Genomic DNA, 27709 nt, shown 5'->3' with positions numbered 1-27709 from the left:
CCAAAATGTCAAAATTCCCTGTTCTAACTTTATATCTCATCTCTGCTTTTTCTTTTTCTTTTTTTTTTTTTTGAGACATAGTCTCACTCTGTCGCCCAGGCTGGAATGCAATGGTGGGATCTCGGCTCACTGCAACCTCCGCCTCCTGAGTTCAAGCAGTTCTCCTGCCCTAGCCTTCCAAGTAGCTGGGATTACAGATGAGCACCACCACATCCAGTTAATTTTGTATTTTTAGTAGAGATGGGGTTTAACTATGTTAGCCAGGCTGGTCTCGAGCTCCCAACCTCAGGTGATCTGCCCACCTCAGCCTCCTAAAGTGCTGGGATTACAGGCGTGAGCCACTGTGCCCGGCCTCATCTCTGCTTTTTCTATGTTGACTTATTTCAAACTATTCTGAGTGTTTCCATGTGTGGAGTATGAATATTATTGAAAAGTATTTTTAAGTCATCTAGCATCCAGGTAAACACTACTAATAATTTTCCTCACAGCTTTTACGTGTGTTATTGTTTGTACATACACACACACCAAGTATACATATTTGGGGATCAAAGTGTGTACATATAGTTTCATAGCCTGTTTTTGTTACTCAGCACTTTTTAATGAAGATTTTCTTTGTTATTAAATTTTATTTAAAAATGGGCCAGGCACAGTGGCTCATGCCTGTAATCACAGCACTGTGGGGGGCCAAGGCAGGAAGATCACTTGAGCTCAGGAGTTTGAGATCAGCCTGGGCAACATAGTGAAACCTCATCTACACACACACACACACACACAAATTTTTTTGAGACGGAGTTGTGCTCTTGTTGCCCAGGCTGGAGTGCAATGCCACAAACTCAGCTCACTGCAGCCTCCGCCCCCCACCCCGGGTTCAAGCAATTCTCCTGCCTCAGCCTCCTGAGTAGCTGAGATTACAGGTGTGCACCACCAGGCTCGGCTAATTTTGTATTTTTAGTAGAGACCAGGTTTCTCCATGTTGGTCAGGCTGATCTCAAACTCCTGACCTCAGGTGATCTGCCCGCCTCGGCCTCCCAAAGTGCTAGAATTATAGGCGTGAGCCACTGTGCCTGGCCCCCAAAATTTTTTAAATTAGCTGAGTGTGGTGGCACACACCTGTAGTCCCAGCTACTTGGGAGGCTGAGGTGGGAGGATCACTTGAACCCAGCAGGTCGAGGCTGGAGTGATCACACCACTGCAGTCCCAGCCTCGGCAACAGAGTGAGACCCTGTCTCAAAAAAAAAAAAAAAAAAAAAAAAAGAATACAATGAATGAATTGAAAAATCCAATAGAGAGCAGCAACAGCAGACTCAATCAGACAAAAGAAAGAATCAGCAAACTTGGAGACAGGTCATTTGAAATTATCCAAAGGAACAAAAAAAAAAGGAATGAAAATGAGTAAAGAAACCCTGTGAGACTTGTGGGATAACATCAAGGGAACCAATACACATTTGGAGGTGCATTATGGCACCTCCAAAAAGAGAAGAGAAATAAGCATAAAAGCTTATTTAAAGAAATGATTACTGAAAAAAATCCCAAATCTGGGGAAAATTGACATCCAGATTTATGAAGCCCAAATTCTCCAAATAAGTTAAACCTAAAGAGTTCTACATCAAGATACATTATAATTGAATTGTCAAAACTCAAAGACAAAGAGGTAATTTTGAAAGCAGCAAGAGAAATGTGACTCTTCACATAAAAAGAAATCCCCGTGAGACTGTCAGTATGTCTCAGCATAAACCTTGCAGGCCATAATAGAGTGAGATAATATAGTCAAAGTGCTGGCTGGGTGCAGTGGCTCACATCTGTAGTCCCAGCACTTTAAGAGGCCAAGATGGGAGGACTGCTTGAAACTAGGAGTTCAAAATCAGCCTGGGAAACATAGTGAGACCCCATATCTACATACAAAAATTAGCTGGGTGTGGTGGTGCATGCCGGTAGTCCCAGATGTTGAGGAGGCTGAGGTGGGAAAATCACCTGAGCCCAGGAAGTCAAGGCTTCATCAAGGTTTCAGTGAGCCATGATCACATAACTGCACTGCAGCCTAGGCAACAGAGTAAGACCCTGTCTCAAAACAACAACAACAAAAATAAAAGGTTCTGGGGAAAAAAAAAACCTACCAACCAAGAATACCATACCCAGCAAAACTGTCCTATAAAAATGAAGGAAAGACAAACAAAAACTGAGAGGGTTAATCACCACTAGACTTGCCTTATAGGAAGTGCTAAATAAAGTTTTTCAAGTTGAAATGAAAAGATGCTAAACAGCAACATGAAAGCATATGAAAGTACAAAACTTGCTAGTAAAGGTAAATATATGGTCAAAAACATAATAACATAATAAAGTAATGGTGATGTATAAATTATTTCTAACCCTAGTATAAAAATTAAAAAGGGAATAAAAATAACTTTGTCGGCCGGGCACAGTGGCTCATGCCTGTAATCCCAGCACTTTGGGAGGCTGAGGCAGGCAGATCACTTGAGGTCAGGAGTTCGAGACCAGCCTGGCCAACATGGTGAAACCCTGTCTCTACTAAAAATACAAAAATTAGCTGGGCGTGGTGGCAGTCGCATGTAATCCCAGCCACTCGGGAGGCTGAGGCAGGAGAATTGCTTGAACCCAGGAAGCAGACGTTGCAGTGAGCCGAGATCATGCCACTGCACTCCAGCCTGGGCGACAGAGCAAGACTCCAGCTCAAAAAAAAAAAAATCTTGTCAGCTTTAAAATAAACTGTTATAACTATATTTTATGCAAGCTTCAGGGTAAACACAAAAAACCTACAATAGATACACAAAATATTGAGAGAAAATAATCAAAGCATATCACTACCAAAAAAAAATCATCAAATCACAAAGAAAGAGAGAAGAAACAAAGAATCTACAAAATGGAAAACAAGAAAATGACAGCAGTAAGTCCTTACCTATCAATAATTACTTTTAAATGTAAATGAATTAAACTCACCAATCAAAAGACATATAGTGGCTGAATGGACTTAAAAAAACAAAACGATTCAACTGAGTGCTATCTACAAGAGTTTCATTTTAGATATAAGAGCATACAGGTTAAAATTGAGGAGATGGAAAAAGACCCATGCAAATGGTAGCCAAAAGAGAGCAACTGTGGGAACTGATATTAGACACAATAGACTTTTAAGTCAAAAACTGTCACAAGCGGCTCACGCCTGTAATCCCAGCACTTTGAGACACTGAGGTAGGAGGATCGCCTCAGGTCAGGAGTTTGTGCCAGCCTGGCCAAGATGGTGAAACCCCATCTCTACTAAAAATACAAAATTTGGCCGGGCATGGTGGCAGGCACCTATAATCCCAGCTACTCGGGAGGCTGAGGCAGGAGAATCACTTGAACCCCGGAGACAGAGGTTGCAGTGAGCTGAGATCATGCCACTGCACTCCAGCCTGGGTGAGAGAGTGTGACTCCATCTAAAAAACAAACTGTCACAAGTGACAAAGTAGGTCGTTATACAATGACAACAGTATCAACTCAATAGGAAGATACAGCAATTATAAATACATACGTGCCCAACATCACAGTACCTAGATAGAAGCATTAAGGGATCTGAAGGGAAAAATAAGAGAGCAATGCAACAATATGTAGGAGACTTCAGTACCTCACCTTCAATAATGGATAGGTTACCCAGACAGAAAATCAATAAGGAAACACTAGACTTGAACAACACTGTATACCTAAAGTACCTAATAGAAATGTACACAACGTTCCACCCAACCGCAATAGAATACGCATTCTTCTGAAGTGCACAAAGAACATTCTTCAGGATAGAGCACATGCTAGGTCATAAGAAAAGTTTTAACAAATTTAAGAAGATTGAAATCATATCAAATATGTATCTTTTCTGGCCAGAGAGGTATGAAACTAGAAATCAATAACAGAATTTCAGAAAATTCACAAACACATGGAAATTAAATAATATGTTTCTGACCAACCAATGGCTCAAAAAAAGGGGGAAACTTTGAGGCAAATGCAAATGGAAACACAGCATACCAAAATTTATAGGATATGACAAAAGCAGTTCCTTTTTTTTTTTTTTTTTTTTTTTTTGAGATGGAGTTTCACTCTTGTTGCCCAGGCTGGAGTGCAATAGTACAATCTCTACTCACTGTAACCTCCACCTGCCAGGTTCAAGTGATTCTCCTGCCTCAGTCTCCCGAGTAGCTGGGATTACAGGCATATGCCACCATGCCCGGCTAATTTTGTATTTTTTTTTTTTAGTAGAGATGGGGTTTCTCCATGTTGGTCAGGATGGTCTCGAACTCCTGACCTCAGGTGATCCACCCGCCTCAGCCTCCCAAAGTGCTGGGATTACAGGTATGAACCACCACACCCAGCCTTCTTTTTCTTTTTAGTTTTTGTTTGTTGGTTGGTTGGTTGGTTGATTGGAGACAGAGTCTCACTCTGCTAACCAGGCTGTGCAGTGGCATGGTTTCAGCTCACTGCAGCCTCAACTTCCCCAGCTCAAGTGATCCTCCCACCTCAGCCTCCCGAGTAGCTAGGACTACAGGTGTATGTCACCACACCTGGCTCATTTTTTAAAATTTTCTGTAGAGATGAGTTCTCACTATGTTGCTCAGGCTGGCCTTGAACTCCTGGTTTCAAACGATCATCCTGCTTCAGCCTCCCAAGGTGCTGGGAGCCTTGGGCCCGGCCCACAATTTTAATAGATGATGTAATTGACTATCCTATTTCAAGTTCTGTGAGATTTCAAACAGTTACAAGTAATTTTGTTTCCTTGCAGTGCTTCTAAGATCATGGCAGTGTGTTACACTAGAAAGGGCGGGGCTCAAAATCCTAACCCTAACTTTATAGGTATGGACTTTCCACAACTTTCTGCTACACCCTAGGTTCCCTCTTTTAAGTTCTTTTTAAAAGAGGCACAATAGAGGCAATAATCTGGTTATTGCCATCAGACTCTATTACAAGACTCTAGGAATCCTAAACTCCTCTTTCCCCTTAGATGACATTGCTTTCATTCAATCCTTTTATGATGTTTGGTATATGTATATGTAAAGTACTGTTATATGTGCAGTGGGGTCATGAAAAGTTGAGTCTTGGCCTTCAGGTTGCTCATAATACCTTCTGGGAAGCCTTCCAGCAAAAAAGAGTGTAACACTCCTCTGACCCATGGGAGGACCTCTTCACCCCCTTTTCTTCCCACCTTCACTTTAGCTGGTATGACCTGGTGTTCTCCAATTGCCTCTCTTCACATCTCTATGCTGTTGCTCATCTCTCCCTCATTCAATTTCAGCCTTCAGAAATCCTACCCACCCTTCAAGGCTCAGTTCCAAGCTGCCCCCTCCAAGAAATTTTCCTGGAACTTCCCAGGTCCATTATTCTCTCTCTTTGTCTCTGTTTTCATCTGTTCTGACATTATCACACTCCTTGTATTGTACTTATTTGTGTGCGCCTTTTAGTTTAGATCTCTGCCCTTTTTAACAATCAATTCCACTGTATAGCTTTAATTAACATTCTGCTTTTGAACCTTTCTTTCTCCCTCTCTGGAGGTAACTATCATCTTGAAGTTACCAGTTATCATCCCTATGGTCATTTTATACTTCATTTCCACATATGTTTGCACCCATGAACCTTCTATTTCTGTCTTTGTCTATCCATAAAACACATACACACATTGATAAAGTTTTTGGTGCTTTATTTATGTATTTATGGAGATAGAGTCTCACTCTGTTGCCCAGGTTGGAGTGCAGTGGCACTATCTTGGCTCACTCCAACCTCCGCCTCCTGGGTTCAAGCAATTCTCATGCCTCAGCCTCCCTAGTAGCTGGGACTACAGGTGCACGGCCATGCCCAGCTAGTTTTTGTATTTTTAGTAGAGACAGAGTTTCACCACATTGGCCAGGCTGGTCTTAAACTCCTGGCCTCAAGTGATCTGCCTGCCTCGGCCTCCCAAAATGCTGGGATTACAGGCATGAGCCACTGTGTTCACCCAGTTTTTGGTGCTTTAAAAATGCATATAAATGGAAGCACATGACGCTATACTGTTTTGTTTACTATGGCTTTATAGTGTCAGTCCTCTTCATCTTCAATATTATGTTGGCTATTCTAGGTTTTTTGTCTACATATAAAATTTAAAATCAGTTTCTTGATAGCCCAAAATAACTTGCTGGGGTTTTGATTGAGATTGCATTGAATCTATAGATCAAGCTTAGAAGAATGGACAACTTGACAATATTGGGTCTTTCTATTTATTTAGTTCTTCTTTCTTCAGAGTTTTGTCCTTTTCCTCATACAGTTCTTGGTACATAATTTGTTAGATTTATACCTAAGTATTTCATTTTGGGGTGCTAATATAAATTGGTATTATGTGTTTAATTTTAAATTTTACTTGTTTTCTGGTATATAAGAAAGTGATTGACTTTTGTATATTAACCTTGTATTCTGTAACCTTGTTGTAATAGCTTATTATTTCCTCCAGCACCATCTGTTGAAGAGGTGTAAAAGGCTATCTTTCCTCCTTATGCACCATCGTCAAAAATCAATTGGGCATATTTATGTGGGCCTATTTTCAGGTTGTCTGTTATGTTCCATTAATCTCTATACTGTACCTCTGCCAGTACCACACTCCCTTGATTACTTAGCTATATAGTTAGGCCTTCATATCAGGTAGAGTGTTTCTTCCCACTTTGTTCTCTTTTAAGACTGGTTTTTTGTTTGGTTTGGTTTTAGCTATTCTAGGGTCTGTGTCTATAAATTTTTGAATGAGGTTATTTTTGTCTATATAAAATGTTGGAGGAAGTGCATTAAATCTATAGGTAATGTTGAATTTGGGAGAATTGACATCTTTTTTATGTTGAATTTTTTTTTTTTTTTTTTTTTTTTTGAGACGGAGTTTCGCTCTTGTTGCCCGGGCTGGAGTGCAATGGCACGATCTCAGCTCACCGCAACCTCCGCCTCCCAGGTTCAAGCGATTCTCCTGCCTCGGCCTCCCAAGTAGCTGGGATTACAGGCATGTACCACCACGCCCGGCAAATTTTGTATTTTTAGTAGAGACGGGGGTTTCTCCATGTTGGTCAGGCTGGTCTCGAACTCCTGACCTCAGGTGATCCCCCGCCTCAGCCTCCCAATGTGCTGGGATTACAGGCGTGAGCCACCGCGCCTGGCTAATGTTGAATTTTCTAGATATTATAATATACATACCATACTTTTCACAGTCTGTTTTATTTTAGTAAAGGATAGAAAACTTACCACCATATAGATTCATCTACTCTCTTTCCTTTATGTTATAGGTGTAATCTGCATTAAATATATACATGTTGCAACTCCCTAGACAATTTATAATTTTACATATACATATATATTTTATATATATACAAAAGTCATATATACCAATTTTTTTGAGACGAAGTCTTGCTCTGTTGTCCAGGTGTCACGCCTGTAATCCCAGCAATATGGCGAAACCCCATTTCTACTAAAAATACAAAAAATTATCCGAGTGTGGTGGCACACGTCTGTAATCCCAGCTACTCAGAGTCTGAGACATGAGAATCACTTGAACCCAGGAGGCGGAACCCACTTGAATCTAGGAGGTTACAGTGAGCCAAGCATCTGTCTGCTGGCAAATTTCTGTAACTTTTCCGTAGCTTGAGCATATATTTATTTCACCTTCTTCCTGAATAATATTTTTACTGGATATAAAATTGTGGGTTGTCTGGGCCTGGTGGCTTATGCCTGTAATCTCAGCACTTTGGAAAGCTGAGGCAGGAGGATCGCTTGAGACCAGGAGTTTGAGACCAGCCTGGGCAACATAGTGAGACCCCATCTTTATTTAAAAAATTCTGAGTTGGTGGTTCCTTTTTTTCATCCATTTAAAATGTTATTCTAGCTGGGTGCGGTGGCTCATGCCTGTAATCCCAGCACTTTGGGAGGCCAAGGCGGGCAGATCATTGAGGACAGGAGTTTGAGACAGCCTGGCCAACATGGTGAAACCCTGTCTCTACTAGTGGTGTGCACCTGTAATCCCAGCTACTTGGGAGGCTGAGACAGGAGAATCACTTGAAACTGAGAGGTGGAGGTTGCAGTGAGCCGAGATACCACCACTGCACTCCAGCTTGGGAGACAGAGGAAGACTACATCTCAAAAAAAGGAAAATGCTATTCCAATATCTTCTGGTCTTTATGATTATTTATTCATTTATTGATTTAATTGACAATAGAAATTGTATATATTTATGGTGTATAACATGTTGTTTGATATACACACACACACACACACACATTGTGGAACGGCTAAATCAGGTTAGTCAACATATCCATTATCTTATATATTTATTTTTTTGTGGTGAGAACACTTAAATGTTATAGTTTTTAGTGTACAGATATTTCACCTCCTTGCTTAAATTTATTACTTTTTTATTTTTTGTAGCAATTGTAAATGGGACAGTTTTCTCAATTTTTCAGATAGTTCATTGTAAGCGTATAGAAATGCTACTAAGTTTTATATGTTGATTTTACATCCTGCAACTTACTAAATTTATTAGTTCTAATAGTTTTTTGGTGGAGTCATTAGGATTTTATATATGTAAGATCATGTTATCTGTAAACAGAGAATTTAATTCCTACCTTTCTGAATTGGATAGCTTTTATTTCTTTTTCTTGCCTAATTGCTCTGGCCAGGACTTCCATAGGACTTCCAGTATTCTGTTGAATAGAAGTGGCGAGAGTGGGCATCCTTGTATTGTTCCTGATCTTATAAGAACACCATGTTAACATGGTATCATGTTAACATGGCTGGGCATGGTGGCTCACGCCTGTAATCCCAGCATTTTGGGAGGCAGAGGTGGGCAGATCATGAGGTCAAGCATTTGAGACTTCTAGGTCTACCTCACAATAAGAAGAACATAGATTTGAAGAATTTTGAAATGTTTAAGAATATATTAAGTGTGAAGGCTGAGTGCAGTGGCTCACACATATAATCCCAACACTTTGGGAGTCCAAGGTGGGAGGATCATTAAGCTAGGAGTTCAAGACCAGCCTGAGCAACATAGCAAGACCCCATCTCCCCATCTCTACAAAAAGAAAAAAAAATAGCGAGGCATAGTAGCATACACCTGTAGTCCCAGCTACTCAGGAGGCTGAGGTGATTGTTTGAGCCCAGGAGTTCAAGGTTGCAGTGAGCTATGATCATGCTGCACTCCAGCCTGGGCAACAGAGTGAGATAGATACTGTCTCACAAGAAAAAGAAAGATACTACATTGTATATTATATGTATTTACTACAATAGAAAATAATTTTTAAGTACTTGAATAGCTTCAGCGGAATATAGTCTCCAGTTTGCCACAGTCCCCACCATTCCACATTGTATTCCACTCAATACTCTCTCACATGGAGGTAGCCTGGACCTGAAGGACATGCCATGAAGGAGTGAATCAGGTGAGTTGGGTAGGAGATGGAGTTGAGGGAGTGTTCCAGGTGAACAAATGCCCAGAACATGAAGAGGCCATGATGTGTCTGAGGAACTGGAAGGTTCAGGTAGCCAAACTGTGGAGGGAGGCCATAGCGTCCAACTCCTTTATGTGATAACATGGAGAAACTGATGCCCAGAGAGAAAAGACTTGTTCGAGCCACACAACTGGCAAGTGACAGACTCAGGACTAAAAACCCCAATTCTCCTGCCTCTCCAATGACCAACTTACCCAAAAGACCTACTAATTCCTAATGAAGTCCCAGGAAGTGTCCAGGACCGGACCCATTCATACCAGCTGCCCACAGGGATTCACACCAATCAGGCAAGAGGCCCTGCTCCCAGGAATTGCTCCACAGTGTCCTCTGCTACTTCCTTGAGTGTGAGTCAGTGCTGAATTTACCAGTTGGCAGGTTTCAGGGGCTGGGATAAGGATCTGCCTTACCTCTACTTTCCTAGGGTGCATGATGACAGGAAAATACCTCTCCCAGCCACATGAGGATGCCTAGAATTTCACCATTCTCCCTTTCTTCCTCTCTCCTGTGTTTCAGTGCAAAATACCCTTGGAAGAAATAACCCTGTCATCTTAGTCTGAGTGTGGCCTGAAATCTGGAAAGCCAGAACCGGAAAGAAACCTAAAGATTAGCCAAGCAAACCCTCTTCTGTTACTCATGGGGAGTATAATCCCTGAGAGAAGAATTTAGGATTATCCGGTGACAAAGCCAGGGTGAAACCCTGGTATCCTGATTCCAGTCCAGGGTTCTTTCTACTGCTCCGCTCATTAGGTCCTGTCCTAAGAATGTTTTCTTGGAGAAACAGGAGGGAAAGAAAAGAGGGCATCACAGAGGTGGGGAAAGGCATTAGAAAAAAAAACAGAAGGAAACTTGCCTTAACTTTATAATTTTTCAAGTCTGGTTTAGTTCCTTCTTTGATTCAACATGTACTTATTGAGATGTAGCCGCACTGGACCAATCTGGTTCAACTTTTTTTTTTCCTTTTTTTTTTTCCCAATCTGGTTCAACTTTTATGTAACAAAGTTGTGAGTTGTTTTTCAGTTGCCACGGACCCTCAGGTCACGTAACCTGAGTGTGTCCAGATGAACCAGGTATGTAACTATAGGGGGAATCTAATTGCTCAGACCCAAGAGCAGGGACTCAATTGAGAAGCAGACACTGGCTGGGCACAGTGGTTCATGCCTGAACGTTGGGAGGCCAAGGCAAGAGGATCACTTGAGCCCAAGAGTTTGAAACCATCCTGGATAACATAGTGAGACACCCCCCTCTACAGTTTTTTTAAAAATTTGCTGGGTGTGGTGGCATGCACCTGTAGTCCTAGCTACTTGGGAGACTGAGGTAGGAGGATTGCTTGAGCCTAGGAGTTCAAGGTTATGCAGAGCTATGATCACGTTATTGCACTCCAGCCTGGGTGACAGAATGAAACCCTGTCTCTAAAAAAATAAAAATAAATAAAAGTGGATACCGCGTAGCAGGATCCAGGACCCTGGATGGAGCTCTGGTATCACCCCAGAGCACGATCCAGTCAGATAATGCCTCTCAGGATCACCTCATTGCAAGATCCAATCATATTACACCTCATTACATGCTACTACACAGATGAATCTTGAAAATACTCAACATTATATGAGGTACCTAAAACAGGCGAATTCACAGAGACAGAAAATAGGCTAGTGGTTACCAGGAGCTAGGGGAAGGGGAAGTAATGGGAAGTTGAATTGTTCAATGGATACAGAGTTTCTGTTTGGGATGATTTAAAAGTTCTGGAAATAGTAATGATGGTCCTACAACCTCATGAAAGTACTTAATACCATTCAAAGGATCTGAATAGATATTTCTCTACAGAAGACATACATATTCAGGAGGCTGAGGTGGGAGGATGGTTTGAGCCCAGGAGTTCAACTCCAGCATGGGCAACATAGCAAAACTCTGTCTTTAAAAAAAAAAAAAAAAAAAAAAAAAGGAAAAAAGAAGACATACAGATGACCAACAGATGGGAAAAAAAGGCTCAATACTCAACAGTACTAATCATCAGGAAAATACAAATTAAAAGCACAATGAGATATCATCTCACCCCAGTTAAAATGGCTTATTATCAAAAGGACAAAAAAGTAGCAGATGCTGGTCAGGATACAAAGAAAGGGGAAAGCTAGTGGGAATGGAAATTAGTATTGCCACCATGGAAAACAGTGTGGAGGTTCCTCAAAAAACTAAAAACAGATCTACCATCCCATTACTGGGTATATATCCAAAGGATTATAAATCATGCTGCTATAAAGACACATGCACACGTATGTTTATTGCAGCACTATTCACAATAGCAAAGACTTGGAACCAACCCAGATGTCCATCAATGACAGACTGGATTAAGAAAATGTGGCACATATACACCATGGAATACTATGCAGCCATAAAAAAGGATGAGTTCATGTCCTTTCTAGGGACCTGGATGAAGCTGGAAACCATCATTCTGAGCAAACTATCACAAGGACAGAAAACCAAACACTGCATGTTCTCACTCATAGGTGGGAATTGAACAATGAGAACACTTGGACACAGAGTGGGGAACATCACACACCGGGGCCTGTAGTGGGGTGGGGGGAGGGATAGTATTTGGAGATATACCTAATGTAAATGATGAGTTAATGGGTGCAGCACACCAACATGGCACATGTATACATATGTAACAAACCTGCACATTGTGCACATGTACCCTAGAACTTAAAGTATAATAAAAAAGAAATAGATCTACTATATGATCCAGCAATCCCACTGCTTGGTGTATACTCAAAAGAAAGGAAATTGTGTATTAAAGACATATCTGCACACCCATGTTTATTGCAGCAGTACTCACAAAAGGTGAGAAATGGAAGGAACCTAAATGCCCATCAACTGATAAATGAGAAAAGAAAATGTAGTATATATACACAATGAAATACTATTCAGCCACAGAAAAGAATAAAGTCCTGTCATTTGCACCAACACAGATGGAACAGGAGGCCATTATGTTAAATGAAAAAGGCCAGGCACAGACGACAAATATATGTTCTCCCTCATATGCAGGAAAAGTGTATCTCATGGAGGTGGAAACTAGAATGGTAGATACTGGAAGCCAGAAAGGGTAGCAGGGGGAATAAAGAGAGGTTGATTAATGGGTACAGACAATTAAATGGAAGGAATAATTTCTAGTGTTCAATAGCACAATACAGTGATTATAGTTAACAATAACTTATTGTATTTTGCAAAATAGTTAGAAGATCTGAAATGTTCCTAACACAAAGAAATAATAAATGTTTGAGGTGAGGCTGTACGCAGTGGCTTACACCTATAATTCCAGCATTTTGGGAGGCCAAGACAGGCAAATTGCTTGAGCCCAGAAGTTCAAGACCAGCCTGGGCAACAAGGCAAAACCCCATCCCTACAAAAAATAGAAAAAATTAGCCATGGGTGGGTGCGGTGGCTCATGGCTCATGACTGTAATCCTAGCACTTTGGGAGGCTGAGGTGGGCAGATCACTTGAGGTCAGGAGTTCAAGACCAGCCTGGCCAACACGGTGAAACCCCGACTCTAGTAAAAATTTTAAAATTAGCTGGAAATCACTTGAACCCGGGAGCTGGAGGTTGCAGTGAGCTGAGATCATGCCACTCCACTCCAGCCTGGGCAACAGACCGAGACTCAGTCTCAAAAAAAAAAAAAAAATTCAGCTGAGCGTGGTGGTGAGCAACTGTAGTTCCAGGAACTCAGGAGGCTGAGGTAGGAGAATCACCTGAGCCTGGGAGGTTGAGGCTGCAATGAGCTGTGATCATGCCACTGCATTCCAGCCCCTGGGTGTTGGAGTAAGACTCTGTCTCAAAAAAAAAAAACATTTTTTTTGAGGTGATGAATATCCTAATTAGCCCGAATTAATCATTTCTGATTATATGCCTGTATCAAAATATCACATGAACCCTTTAATATGTGTAATTTTTTTTTTTTGAGATGGAATCTTGCTCTGTCACCCAGGCTGGAGTGCAGTGGCGCGATCTCGGCTCACTGCAAGCTCCGCCTCCCGGGTTCACACCATTCTCCTGCCTCTGCCTCCCAAGTAGCTGGGACTACAGGTGCCTGCCACCACGCTGGCTAATTTTTTTGTATTTTAGTAGAGACGGGGTTTCACCATGTTAGCCAGGATGGTCTCGATCTCCTGACCTTGTAATCCACCCGCCTCGGCCTCCCAAAGTGCTGGGATTACAGGCATGAGCCACCACGCCTGGCTTTAATATGTATAATTATTATGTATCAATGAAAATAATTTTTAAAAAGAAAGTACTTCATGCCACTGAGTTGTTTACTTAAAAAATGGTTTACTAGGTAAATTTAATATTGTGTATATTTTGCTACAATTTTTTTTAAAGTAGCTAGCTGCTCCTTCTAAATTGAGGATGATGGCTGTGGAAGATGTCTCATGCTGCTGTTCAGTAAAAATTAAATTCACACCAGGTTCAGTGGCTCATATCTGTAATCCCAGCACTTTGGGAGGCCGAGGCAGGCGGATCACTTGAGGTCAGGAGTTCAAGACCAGCCTGGCCAACATAGTGAACCCTCCTCTCTACTAAAAATACAAAAAATTAGCCAGGCATGGTGGTGTGTCCTGTAATCCCAGCTACTCAGGATGCTGAATCACTTGAACCCAGGAGGCAGAGGTTGCAGTGAGCTGAGATGGCACCACTGCACTCCAGCCTGGGTGACGGAGTATGACTCTGACTCAAAAAATAATAAGAACCAACCCAAATGTCCATCAATGATAGACTGGATTAAGAAAATGTGGCACATATACACCATGGAATACTATGCAGCCATAAAAAATGATGAGTTAATGTCCTTTGTAGGGACATGGATGAAATTGGAAATCATCATTCTCAGTAAACTATCGCAAGAACAAAAAACCAAACACCGCATATTCTCACTCATAGGTGGGAATTGAACAATGAGATCACATGGACACAGGAAGGGGAATATCACACTCTGGGGACTGTGGTGGGGTGGGGGGAGGGGGGAGGGATAGCATTGGGAGATATACCTAATGCTAGATGACGAGTGAGTGGGTGCAGCACACCAGCATGGCACATGTATACATATGTAACTAACCTGCACAATGTGCACATGTACCCTAAAACTTAAAGTATAATAAAAAAAAGAAGAAAAAAATAAATAAATAATAAGAAAAGTAAAAATAAATTTGTTTCTTCTCTCTAACCCTGACATAAAAATTGACAAAGATGGTTTGCTTGACCAAACTTTTTTTTGTTTTTTTTGAGACGGAGTTTCGCTCTTGTTGCCCAGGCTGGAGTGCAATGATGCAGTCTCGGCTCACCACAGCCTCCGCCTCCTGGGTTCAAGCGATTCTCCTGCCTCAGCCTCCTGAGTAGCTGGGATTACAGGCATGCGCCACCACGCTCAGTTAATTTTTGTATTTTTAGTAGAGACAAGGTTTCTCCATGTTGGTCACGCTGCTCTCGAACTCCTGACCTCAGGTGATCCGCCTGCCTCGGCTTCCCAAAGTGCTGGGATTACAGGCATGAGCCACCGCGCCCAACCTTGGCCAAACTTTAATCAGGCTCCTGAACCTTCTCCTAGGCCAATATATGTGTACTTCTTCATAAAATACAGTTTTAGCAAAAAATCCTACTAAGTCAGTTTTGCAAAAACACCCCTACCCTTGATACCTGATCACCCTCAATAACTGATCAGGTTCCTCATCCTCTACCATCATTCAGGTAATGACTGATCACCCTGGCCTATCTTCAGCAGGAATCCTGTTAGGTCGGTTTAGCCAGAATTCCACTTCCCCCAATACCTCCTCTTAGTAATTTTCCATTCACTGGCCCCCCACCCTGCCCCTTGGCTACTAATTCCCTCTTGTTCATGCTATATTCAGAGTTAAACACAATTTCTCTCCCTCCCACTACAATATCCCATTGTTCCTATACCTATCATGATGGTCTTGAAAAAAGTCTTCGTTACAGTGCTTTAACCAGTGTCATTGGATTTTTTTTTCTTAACAAAACACAAATGGTTAAGATCCTAGTGGTTAAGAACAAAGGTTTTGTAGTCAGAACACAGCTGCGCATCAAAGTTTGCTTCTGTGAATTGCCAGTTATGTGACCTTGGCAAGCTATATCAAAAAGACTGATGTGTCAGGAGGTAAGGGGAAAGGGGAGGGACAAATACCTAATGCATGTGGGGCTTAAAACCTAGATGATGGGTTGATAGGGGCAGAAAACCACCATGGGTCTATGTATACCTATGTATACATAGGTATAACTATGTAACATGTATAACTATGTAACATGTATACCTATGTAACATGTATACCACATGTATACCTATGTAACAAACCTGCATGTTCAGCACATGTATCCCGGAACTTAAAGTAAAATTAAAAAAAAAACAAAACACTGATGTGCATATAATCCCTTCAGGTACTGGGACTTTACCACAGCCTCAGTCTTCCTGTGAGAAACAATTGGAGTGCTAATATCTGATTCATGGGTTGTCACAAAGACTAGGTGAGACAGTATATGTAAATTGCTCAATACAGTTTTGAGCATTTAGTGAGCACTCAATGAATAGAAACTAATATTCTTCTTCTTCTTTTTTTTTTTTTTTTTTTGTGAGATAGAGCCTCCCTTTGTTGCCCAGGCTGGAGTGCAGTGGCGTGATCTCGGCTCACTGCAACCTCCGCCTCCCAGGTTCTAAGCGAGTCTCCTCCCTCAGCCTTCAGAGTAGCTGGGATTACAGGCGCGCACCACTATGCCCAGCTAATTTTGTATTTTTAGTAGAGACAGGGTTTCACCATGTTGGCCAGGCTGGTCTCGAACTCATGACCTCAGGTGAACCACCCACCTCGGCCTCCCAAAGTGCTGGGATTACAGGCATGAGCCACCACCTCCAGCCAGAAACTAATATTCTTAATTTTTTGCTTAGTCTGCCCTTCCAAACTTAAGAGTCATCTGAGGATTTGATGGGTTTAGGGTTTGGCTTTGGATTTTGGTTTTGTTTTGTGGGTGTGTGGTTGTATTAGGTTTTTTTGTTTGTTTTTGCTATGTATGTACAATTGGGTAGATAAGAACCCTGGCACATGTGGCAAGTTCTTTGCAAGGTTATTTGTGTTCTAGGGAATATGTAGACTTATGTAGATACACACTCCATGGCGGGCACGTGTTTGCACACGGACAGCTGAGCAGGTGTGTGCACGTGTATCTATGGATATATATAAAACGTCATTTCCTTAGAAGACTTTGTCACCAATGAACTAATTCAAAAGTCATTTTCTCTTACTTATCATGGTATCGGCAGAGGTTAGTGAATGGGAAGATAATTAAAGAGTAATTGGTCAAAGGGGAAGATTGCGTTTTAATTGAAGTCTCTTATCCTACCCAAAGGTTCTAGATATTGGAGAGAAATGTGATGACTGGTCATAAAAATTCTGGTCTGTAGGTTGTTGTGGATCACCAGGCTGTACGTTTCAGAAGGTCTCCCGGGTCCACTGCCAGTCTTCCCAGTCAGAGGAAGGAAGACTGATCTCAGGTGCACCTCATCTTGGGATACCCTTTGTGCTGCTGATACCCTTTCTGGAGAGGGTCTCTGCGGGATTAGTGAAGCTAAAGCTCTAGGAGGCAGGACCTCTGAGTTCTGACAGGCCTCTGCAGCCGATGCACTTTGCCACGCCAGGACTCCAAGGTCACATCTACAGAGGAGTGCAGTGTGCAGTGGTTAGGAGCACAGGCATTAAAGTCAGACAAACTCGGGCTTAGCTTCCAGTACCTCTACCTCTCAACCGGTAAATGTGTGATTCTGTGACTTCCTCTTTCTGAGCCTCTGTTTCTTCAACTATAAAACATGGATTTTTAAAATTCCTAACTCAACAGGTTATTGTGAAAATTAAAATTTTGTATTGAAAGTCCCTTGCATATTATCTGGCATAAGGTGGTATTTAATTAATAGTAATGACTCATACTTATTGAACATACCATGAGAGGTCTCATTTAGTCCTTACAACAACCCAGAGTGGTAGATACCATTATTATCCCCATTTTACAGATGAAGAAACTGAGGCACTGGTCCCAGTTAACACAGCTAGTAAGAGGGGAATTTGAGTTCAGGCACTCTCACTCTCTTACACTATCTCCCAGGCTGGAGTGATCAGAGCTCACTGCAGCCTCAAACTTCTGGGCTCAAGTGATCTCCCTGCCTCAGCCTCCCAAGTAGCTGGGACTATAGGTGAATGCTACCACACCTGGCTAATTTTCTAACTTTTTTTTTTTTTGGTAGAGATGGGGTCTCGCTGTGTTGCCCAGGCTGGCCTGGAACCCCTAGTCTCAAGTGGTCCTCCAGCCTCAGCCTCCCAAAGTGCTAGGATTATAGGCATGAGCCACTGCACCTGGCCAGATCCCTCTAATGTTAATGTGCATCCTCTCCCCCTGCTTCACTCCTAGGCTTTAGCCACCAATCACTTATTCACTCAACAGACATGCATTGAGCTCCTGGCACATAGTAGATGCTCACGACCTTGAGGATAGAGCACCAAATAAAATAAAGTCTCTGCCCTTGCACTGCTGAGAACTAAACAACGAGGCCAGGTGCAGTGGCTCACACCTGTAATCCCAGCACTTTGGGAAGCCAAGGTGGGTGGATCACCTAAGATCAGGAATTCTAGACCAGCCTGTTCAACATGATGAAACCCCGCCTCTACTAAAAATACAAAAATTGGCCAGGTGCAGTGGCTCACGCCTTTAATCCCAGCACTTTGGGAGGCCGAGGCAGGCGGATCACGAGGTCAGAAGTTCAAGACCAGCCTGGCCAACATGGTGAAACCCCATCTCTACTAAAAATACAAAAATTAGCCAGGTGTGATGGAGCGCACCTGTAATCCCAGCTACTGGGGAGGCTGAGGCAGGAGAATCGCTTGAACCCAGGAGGTGGAGGTTGCAGCGAGTCGAGATCACATCACTGCACTCCAGCCTGGGCAACAGAGCAAGACTATGAAATAAATAAATAAACAAACAAACAAAAATTAGCTGGATGTGCTGGCAGGCACCTATAATCACAGCTACTTGGGAGGCTGAGATGGGAGAATCGCTTGAACCTGGGAGGCAGAGGCTGAAGTGAGCCAAGATGGTGCCACTGCACTCCAGCCTGGGTGACAGAGCGAGACTCCATCTCAAAAAAAAAAAAAAAGAGAGGAGCCAGCCATCTGGAAAACCAGAGGAAGAGTCATATCAGAGGCCCTAAGGTGGAATAAACTTGGCTGGAATGATCTAAGAAGGGACAGAAAGGCAGTGTGGCTGGAGCAATGAGCAGGAGGAGATGCCTGAGATGAGCCCTTTCCCTCTGTGGAGGTCCAGACTTACAGTTCACAAGCTGAGAGAAGACACCTCCCTGGGTGGTGCCCAGACCCCTTGAATGTCATATGTCCAAAACAGAAGACATTACTCTCTCCACCCAAACCTCCTTCCTCCTCTTCCCTGGCCAGCACAACCAAACACGCAGTTGCCCAAGCTAAAGACCTTAAACATCTTGAATTTGTCCTCTCCTCTCTCACCACCATGACCCCTGCCTTGGTTCAGACCTCGTCATCAGTCACTTGAGCCATAGAACTGACCCCCTAACTGCCCTCCCTGCCCCTAGACTCTTCAGCTCCAACACCTCCCTCAGGCCAGACAGAGCGTCTCTAAACAACCAAGTGAACATATAACTCCCCCAGTGTAAAAACCCTCACGGTTCCTTTTTGGCTCAGGATGAAGTCTAACCTCCTTGGCCTGGCATATAACATCCTTCCTTGTTCTGAAACCATATTTTCAGCCTCATCTCCCACTAGTCGTCCACATGTCTTGGAGCACCAAACATACCCAGTTACTCTTCATACCTGCCAGGAACAGCACAAGCGGTTCCTTCTTCCTAGAATTCCTCCTCTTCTTAGAATTCCTCTCTTGGCCCTCTGTGCCCACAGAACTACAGTTCAACATTTAAGATGCATTCTAGCCAGGGCAACAAAGCAAGACCCTGACTCTACGAAAAATTTTTAAAATTAGCTTGGCACAGCGGCACATGCCTGTAGTCCTAGCTACTTGGGAGGCTGAGGCAGGAGGATCACTTGAGCCCAGGAGTTTGAGGCTACAGTGAGCTATGATCACGCCACTGCACTCCAGCCTGGATGACAGAGTGACATTCTATCTCTTAAAAAAAAAAAAATACAGCTCATCTCTTCATTAAATTCTTTTCTGACACCCCCAAGCAGAACTACCCACCCTACCATCCTAGTTCCCATAGCACATTATATTTATCACGTAATGTTAGAAGATAAACTTAGGCACATTACAATGTTAAAGAGTTTATTTTAGCAGACAGTGATTCATAAATCAGGTAGCACCAGACCACAAGCAATTTTGCACTGCACTGGGGGATGGGGGTGAGAAACTTTCATAACGTGTTTGTGGAAGAAAGACAAAGAAAACATATTTGATTGGTTAGAGCAAAAAGTCCCTATTTAGAAGTTAGTTAGACGTTTCTGATTGATGAAATCTCTAATTCTGTTTTACTGTTTACAGTGGGGCTTAATATGCTGGAGCCATGTCAGCCTATGGCTTCCCAATTAAAAATTTTATCTGGGTGCAGTGGCTCACACTTGTAATCCCAGCACTTCAGGAGGCCAGTGTGGGCAGACTGACTGAGCCTAGGAGTTCAAGGCCAGCCTGGGCAACATGGCAAAAGCCCATCTCTTAAAAAAAATATAAGAATTAGCCAGATGTGGTGGCACGTACCTATAGTCCCAGCTACTAGGGAAGTTAAGGTGGCAGGATCACTTGACCCCAGGAGGTCGAGGCTGCAGTGAACTATGATCGCATCACTGCACTCCAGCCCAGGTGACAGAGTGAGACCCTGTCTCAAAAAATAAAAATAAAAATAAAAATTTAACAGTAGCCATAATACTCATCAAATGTGTTTCTCAGGCTGGGTACAGTGGCTCATGCCTGTAATCCCAGTACTCTGGGAGGCCAAGACAGGTGGATTGCTTAAGCCCAGGAGTTCAAGACCAGCCTGGGCAACACAGGGAGACCCTGTCTCTTCAAGAGAGAGAAAAAAAAAGTATTTCTGATTATCTGCTTATATGTCTCTCACCACCAGGGTGAGCTAAGAAGAGCCGAGACCCTGTCCTGTTGAGCACAATGCCTACTACACAAGAGATGCTCAATAAGTGTTTGTTGGATGAATGAGTAAAATATTGATAAAGAGAGCATAGAAAAAAATCAATGAGCCCGAAAGGATCAAATTCCCAGCCTTGGTCTCATTAGCACAAATGATAATCTACAAGACAGAATGGAGGCCAAGAACAAACCAAAAACTAACCCTGTCTTGTCACCTGTGAATCACAGATTGTCAGAGCTCACCAAAGACCAAGGAGATACTATGACCTTGAGACAAGTTATTTGTCCAAGTCCCCAGTCAGGTGTCAACAGAGCAGAACTGGAAGCCAAGACTCCTGCCTCCTAGTCATAGAAATTTTTATACAGGCCAGCTTCTATCCAGAGTTTAAAGACAAGAGAAGCATGGTTATCTTGTACACAGGAGCTCCAAGAAGGTACCCCTTAGCTCAAGGTGCCAAAAGCATAGTCAAGCTCTGTTATGGGTTCAATTGTGTCTCATCCCTCAAAAAAATTCACGTTGAAGTCTTAACTCCCAGTAGCTCAAAATGGGACCTTGTTTGGAGATAGGGTCTTTAAAGAGGTCATCAAATTAAAATAAGGTAATTAGGGTGGGCCCTAATCCAATGTGACTGTTGTCCTAATAAAAAGGGGAAACTTGGACACAGAGACACACATACAGTGAAAATGCCATGCCAATAAGAAGACTGCTATCTATAAGCCAAGGAGAGAGGCCTGGCATAGATCTTCCCTCAAGGCCCTCAGAAGGAACCAACCCCGCCAACACCTTGATTTCAGACTTCTACCCTCCAGAACTGTGAGACAATAACTTTCTATTGTTTAAGCCACCAGGTTTGTGGGACTTTGTTATGGTAACCCTAGCAAATGAATGCAAGAGTACTATAGCAACGGTTCCCAAAGTGTGGTCCCTGAACCAACAGCATCAAAACACATGGGATTTGTTAGACAAACAAGACCTACCAATCAGAATGTCTGGGGATGGGGCTTAGCAAGCTATGGTTCAGCAGGTCCTCCAGGTGATTCTGATGCACACTAAATTTAAGAACCACTGCTTTAGAGCTACTCTATTTATACTGGGTTGATTGGTGTCTTCCCAAAATTCATGTCCACCCAGAACCTCAGAATGTGACTTCATTTGGAAATAGGGTCTTTGCAGTTGTAATTAGTAAAGATGAGGTCATACTGGATTAGGATGGGCCCCAAATCCAATGGCTGGTGTGCTTCTAAAGATAGCAAGATTTGGAGACATACACACACACACACACACACACACACACACACACACAAGGAGAATGCCATGTGACAATGGAGGCAGAGACTGAAGTGACGCATCGACAAGCTAAAGAACACGAAGGGTGCCAGAAGCCCTCAGAAGCTGGAGGAGAGGCCAGGAAGGATTCTTCCCTAGAGCCTTCAGAAGCAGTATGGCTCTGCTAACACCTTGTTTATTCACTCATAGCCTCTGGAACTATGAAAAAATTCATTTCCATGTTTTAAGTGACCCAATTTGCGGTAATTTGTTACAGCAGCCCTCAGAAAATAATACCCTATTGAATACAGGAGTCACAGGCACAAATAACTATTTAAATTTACATTCGTTAAGATGAAATAAAACTGAAAATTGAGTTCCTCAAGTCACCCTGGGCACATTTCAAGTGCTCAGTAGCCACATAGGGCTCATGGTTACTGTATTTGACAGCACAAATATAGAACATTTCCATCAGAACAGAAAGTTATATCAGACATCACTACCACAGAGCAGGGTCAGCTAGGTATGGCCCATGGGCTAAACTTAGCCCACCATGGTTTTTTGTGTTGTCTATAAACTAATAATGGTTTTTACTTTCTTTTTTTTTTTTTTTTTTAAGGGATGGGGTCTCACTCTGTCACACAGGCTGGAGTGCCATGGCGCCATCATAGTTCACTGCAGCCTCCAACTCCTGGGCTTAAGCAATTTTCTTGCCTCAGCCTCCTAAGTAGCTGGGACTACAAGCACACACCACCTACACCTGGCTTGATTTTCACTTTTTTTTTTTTTTTTTTTTGGAGACAGGGTTTCACTCTGTCACTCAGGCTGGAGTGCAATGGCACACTCTCTGCTCACTGCAGCTTCCGCCTCCCAGGCTCAAGCAATCCTTTCACCTCAGCCTCCCCAGTAGCTAGGACTACAAGCAGTCGCCACCATGTCCAGCTAATTTTTATATATTTTTTTGGAGCGATGGAGTTTCACCATATTGCCCAGGCTGGTCTTGAACTCCTGGGCTCATGCGATCCTCCCCCTCAGTCAGCCTCCCAAAGTGCTGGGATTACAGGTGCATGCCACCACACCCAGCCAATTTTTACATTTTTTAATGGTTCTCACTCATAGGTGGGAATTGAACAACGAGAACACATGGACACAGGAAGGGGAACATCATACACTGGGGACTGTTGTGGGGTAGAGGGAGGGATAGCATTAGGAGATATACCTAATGCTAAATGATGACTTAATGGGTGCAGCACACCAACATGGCACATGTATACATATGTAAAAAACCTGCACGTTGTGCACATGTACCCTAAAACTTAAGGTATAATAATTAAAAAAAAGAAAAAATATAAGAAGAAGACTATTTCAAGACATATGAAAATCACATGAAATTCAAATTTCATTGCCTGGAAATGGTTACTGGAACATGTTCATGATCATCCACTTACATATTATCTATGACTGCTTTTGTGCTACAATGGCAGTCAAGTCATTGTGACAGAGACCATATGCCCCACAAAATAAGATATTTACTAGCTGGCCTATTACAGAAAAAGTTTACCAACTCTTGCTCTAGAGGGTAATGAAGGGAGACAAGAAGAGGGTATAAAAACAAATTGGCACAAGAGGGACCTGCTTTGAGATGTCCACAGGCATGTGCTGCCCAGTCTACAGCTCAGCAAACTTTCCAGATCAGAGTGAAAGCAAGGAGGTTATATACTACTTTTTACTTATATACACATACATATAGTAGACATATAAATAATATCAATGTATATACACACGTTGCCTAACAAATCCCAGGTAATGCTGATGCTGTTGGTCCAAGAACCACACTTTAAGAACCACGGCTCTAGGGCACTTGCATTCATTTGCTAGGGCTACCATAACAAAGTCCCACAACTGGTGGCTTAAACAACAGAAATTTATTGTATCGGCCAGGTGCGGTGGCTCACACCTGTAATCCCAGCACTTTGGGAGGCCAAGGCGGGCGGATCACGAGGTCAGGAGTTCCATACCAGCCTGGCCAACATAGTGAAACCCCGTCTCTACTAAAAATACAAAAATTAGCTGGGTGTGGTGGCGGGCGCCTGAATCCCAGCTACTCAGGAGGCTGAGGCAGAGAATTGCTTGAACCTGGGAAGCAAAGGTTGCAGTAAGCCGAGATCATGCCACTGCACTCCAGCCTGGGCAACAGTGCAAGACTCTGTCTCAAAAAAAAAAAAAAGAAAAAGAAATTTTTTGTCTCACAGTTCCGGAGGCTAGAAGTCTGAAACTCACACATGTACATTATATATGTATACACACATGCATACATAAAATATGCATAGAGAAGGGACTAGAGGGACTATTCTTAGGCACTAATAATGGCCATCTAAGGGAGAAGGGGAGAATGGGACTGTAGGGATTATTTCTTCTGCTATCATTGCTCTCTGTGTTTTCTGATTAATCTGTAATTAGGCGATACTGCTTTTTTAACAAGGAAAAGAAAAATCTGCCTAATTCTGAAACCAAGCTCCGAACCTCCAGACTAGATCCTAAAGGCTGGGCCTCCCTGGCTGCCTTTGTCTTTTCATCACACTAAATACCTTCCTGCTCTCTTTCCCCATCAAAATTAGCTCTCAGGAAAGGATCTGTTCCCTCCCCCACACCCCACTTTACACTGAGTTATATCATCAACTGATTCAAAGTTTGCTATGAATGTCCCTCCCAGAGCAAAACAGCATTGTGAAAAAGATCAAAGCCTAGAGCTGTGGGCATGAAGCCCTTCTAGTGAAATGGTAGCTATCAGTTAGCCAGGCAGGAACATGGAGGGCCTTCTGGTCACCCCTGAAGTCCCCAGGGCAAGGGAACTGCCCACCTCAGTTACCTGCAGGAGCCTATCCAGTGTGCAATCCTAGGCTCTGCACCCAGAAACAATCAACAAATACAGCTACACTTACAAGTTAGGATCCAAACTCTCAATCCTCCCCAACACTAGGTAAAAACCTCTGAAACCCAGTCCACTTTTAAGACCTAGAAAAGGTACTAGACTCTGTCTCTGGAGACCTGAGCTCAAATCCCTGCATTGCCAACTAACTCCCTGTGAAACCTCAGTCCCTCTATCTGTCTTCTGTTTTGCTTCTGGAATCGGGTCAGGCTTGAGCAGGGTGACCTCCAAGTTTCCCCTCAGCTCTGCTCTGGGCTGCTCTGGATCCCCAGGTTGTGTGTATGTATGCCTGGGACAGGGTCCAAGGGGCCAAAAAGATTAACCATTGGGCTGGGTCAGTTCCAGGAAGGACTCAAAAATTAACCTCGTCACTCTGGTTTTCTCTTTTAATCTTTACCTGTAACTCTGATGTGGTATCATTCCTCTCCTGCCTCCGTAGACCAAGGGCCATCCTGACTCTTCCACTCAGAATACTCCATTACCCCCAATTCCCACCATCTACCCAACCAAATTCAGCCAATCCTCACTACCTCCATGAAACCTTCTCTGACTTCCCAAAGCCCCAAGACCACAGCATCTTTAGCACCTCTCTATACTATACTCTATCCCAGTATACGGCTGACTGCTTGGGGTCATAGTGACCAGCCTCTGTGGGTATTCTTGGTTGGCCTACCCCCTAGAGAATAGAAAGTATGCTGTGTTTAGCCCTTTATTGTATGAACTGCACAGGGCTCGGCACAGGTTCATTTTTGAGGATGCCAGACTATGTGAAATGCTTTTCACCCAACTGAAAAGTAAGTCCTGGCTGCTAGGAAAAGTTCTTAATGTTCTTAACTCTTCAAAGCACCTGTAGCTCCCTTAGCTCCTTGGATCCTTTACAGGAACCCCGTGAAACAAGTAACCATGTAAATGAGAATCCCGAGTCCATGAAAGTGAAGCAATTTGCTTAAATCCATGCAGCAAGTTGGTGGTAGAACCCAAAACTCAAGCCAGAGTTCTTGCCTCCTAGTCCTGGACTTTGAAATGTGCAGCACACAGTGAAATCATAGCATCACCCTCTTTTTAAGAAAAAAAAAAACAGCAGGCTGGGGCTGCCTCCATACCAACATGTGAACACACAAACACACACACAAACACTTCATAAATATCTTCACACTGGCTCCAGCCTGCTTGGGGATTCACCCTTTTAGAATCTTAAGACTGTTTTCCTCCACCTATTATCACGGTTCTTAACTTTTTTTTTTTTTCAGACAAGAGTCTCACTGTTGTCTCCAAGGCTGGGGTGCAGTGGTGTGATCATGGCACACAGTAACCTCCTACTTCTGGGCTCAGGTGATTCTCCCATCTCAGGTTCCTGATTAGCTGGGACTACAAGCATGCACCAACCACCTCTCCTGGCTAAGCTGGCTTTTTCTGTTGTTTTTTTTGTTTGTTTTTTGTTTTTTGTTTTTTTTTGGTAGAGATGAGGTCTCACTATGTTGCCCAGGCTAGCAGCAAACTCCTGGCCTCGGGCAATCATCCTGCCTTGGCCTCCCGAAGTGCTGAGATTACAGGCATGAGCCACCATGCTAGCCCTATCATTATTCTTTAAGGAAACAACAGCCAAGGGCAGCTCCCAGCCAGCCCAGTACATTTTCTCCAAGAGATTGCAAGAAGCCAAGAGACACTGAACTTGGTCCTACTTGTAGTGGTGAGGTCTCCTCAGCCCCTTCCCTCCTCCCGCTGTGCAAAATCTAGAGAAGAGAGAAATGGCCCTCTCCCTCTCCCTCTCCCCCTCCCCCTCCCCCTCCCCCCTCTCCCTCTCCCCACGGTCTCCCTCTCCCTCTCTTTCCACCGTCTCCCACTGATGCCGAGCCGAAGCTGGACTGTACTGCTGCCATCTCGGCTCACTGCAGCCTCCCTGCCTGATTCCCCTGCCTCAGCCTGCCGAGTGCCTGTGATTGCAGGCGCGCGCCACCACGCCTGACTGGTTTTCGTATTTTTTTGGTGGAGACGGGGTTTCGCTGTGTTGGCCGGGCTGGTCTCCAGCTCCTAACTGCGAGTGATCCGCCAGCCTCGGCCTCCCGAGGTGCCGGGATTGCAGACGGAGTCTGGTTCACTCAGTGCTCAATGGTGCCCAGGCTGGAGTGCAGTGGCGTGATCTCGGCTCGCTACAACCTCCACCTCCCAGCCGCCTGCCTTGGCCTCCCAAAGTGCCGAGATTGCAGCCTCTGCCTGGCCGCCACCCCGTCTGGGAAGTGAGGAGCGTCTCTGCCTGGCCGCCCATCGTCTGGGACGTGAGGAGCCCCTCTGCCTGGCTACCCAGTCTGGAAAGTGAGGAGCGTCTCTGCCCTGCCGCCATCCCATCTAGGAAGTGAGGAGCGCCTCTTCCCGGCCACCATCCCATCTAGGAAGTGAGGAGCGTCTCTGCCCGGCCGCCCATCGTCTGAGATGTGGGGAGCGCCTCTGCCCCGCCGTCCCGTCTGGGATGTGAGGAGCGCCTCTACCCGGCCGTGACCCCATCTGGGAGATGAGGAGCGTCTCTGCCCAGCCGCCCCGTCTGAGAAGTGAGGAGACCCTCTGCCTGGCAACCGCCCCATATGAGAAGTGAGGAGCCCCTCCGCCCGGCAGCCACCCCGTCTGGGAAGTGAGGAGCGTCTCTGCCCGGCAGCCACCCCATCCGGGAGGGAGGTGGGGGTCAGCCCTGCCAGGCCAGCCGCCCCGTCCAGGAGGGAGGTGGGGGGATCAGCCCCCCGCCCGGCCAGCCGCCCCGTCTGGGAGGGAGGTGGGGGAGTCAGCCCCCCACCCGGCCAGCCGCCCCGTCCGGGAGGGAGGTGGGGGGTCAGCCCCCCGCCCGGCCAGCTGCCTCGTCCGGGAGGGAGGTGGGGGGGGT

The 27709-nt window shown here is 44.1% G+C and overlaps 1 protein-coding gene across 4 annotated transcripts in view; it reads right to left on the bottom strand.

The window, feature by feature from the left end:
* Nucleotides 1-27709, bottom strand: part of LOC112438160 (small ribosomal subunit protein eS17-like) — a 73815-nt gene that overhangs the window by 27111 nt on the left and 18995 nt on the right. The window lies entirely within an intron of this gene.

This window comes from Pan paniscus, chromosome 23, assembly GCF_029289425.2.
Source record: "Pan paniscus chromosome 23, NHGRI_mPanPan1-v2.0_pri, whole genome shotgun sequence".
Lineage (NCBI taxonomy): Eukaryota > Metazoa > Chordata > Mammalia > Primates > Hominidae > Pan > Pan paniscus.
The sequence above is the reverse complement of the archived record's forward strand: the minus strand, read 5'-3'. Positions and strand labels throughout refer to the sequence as shown.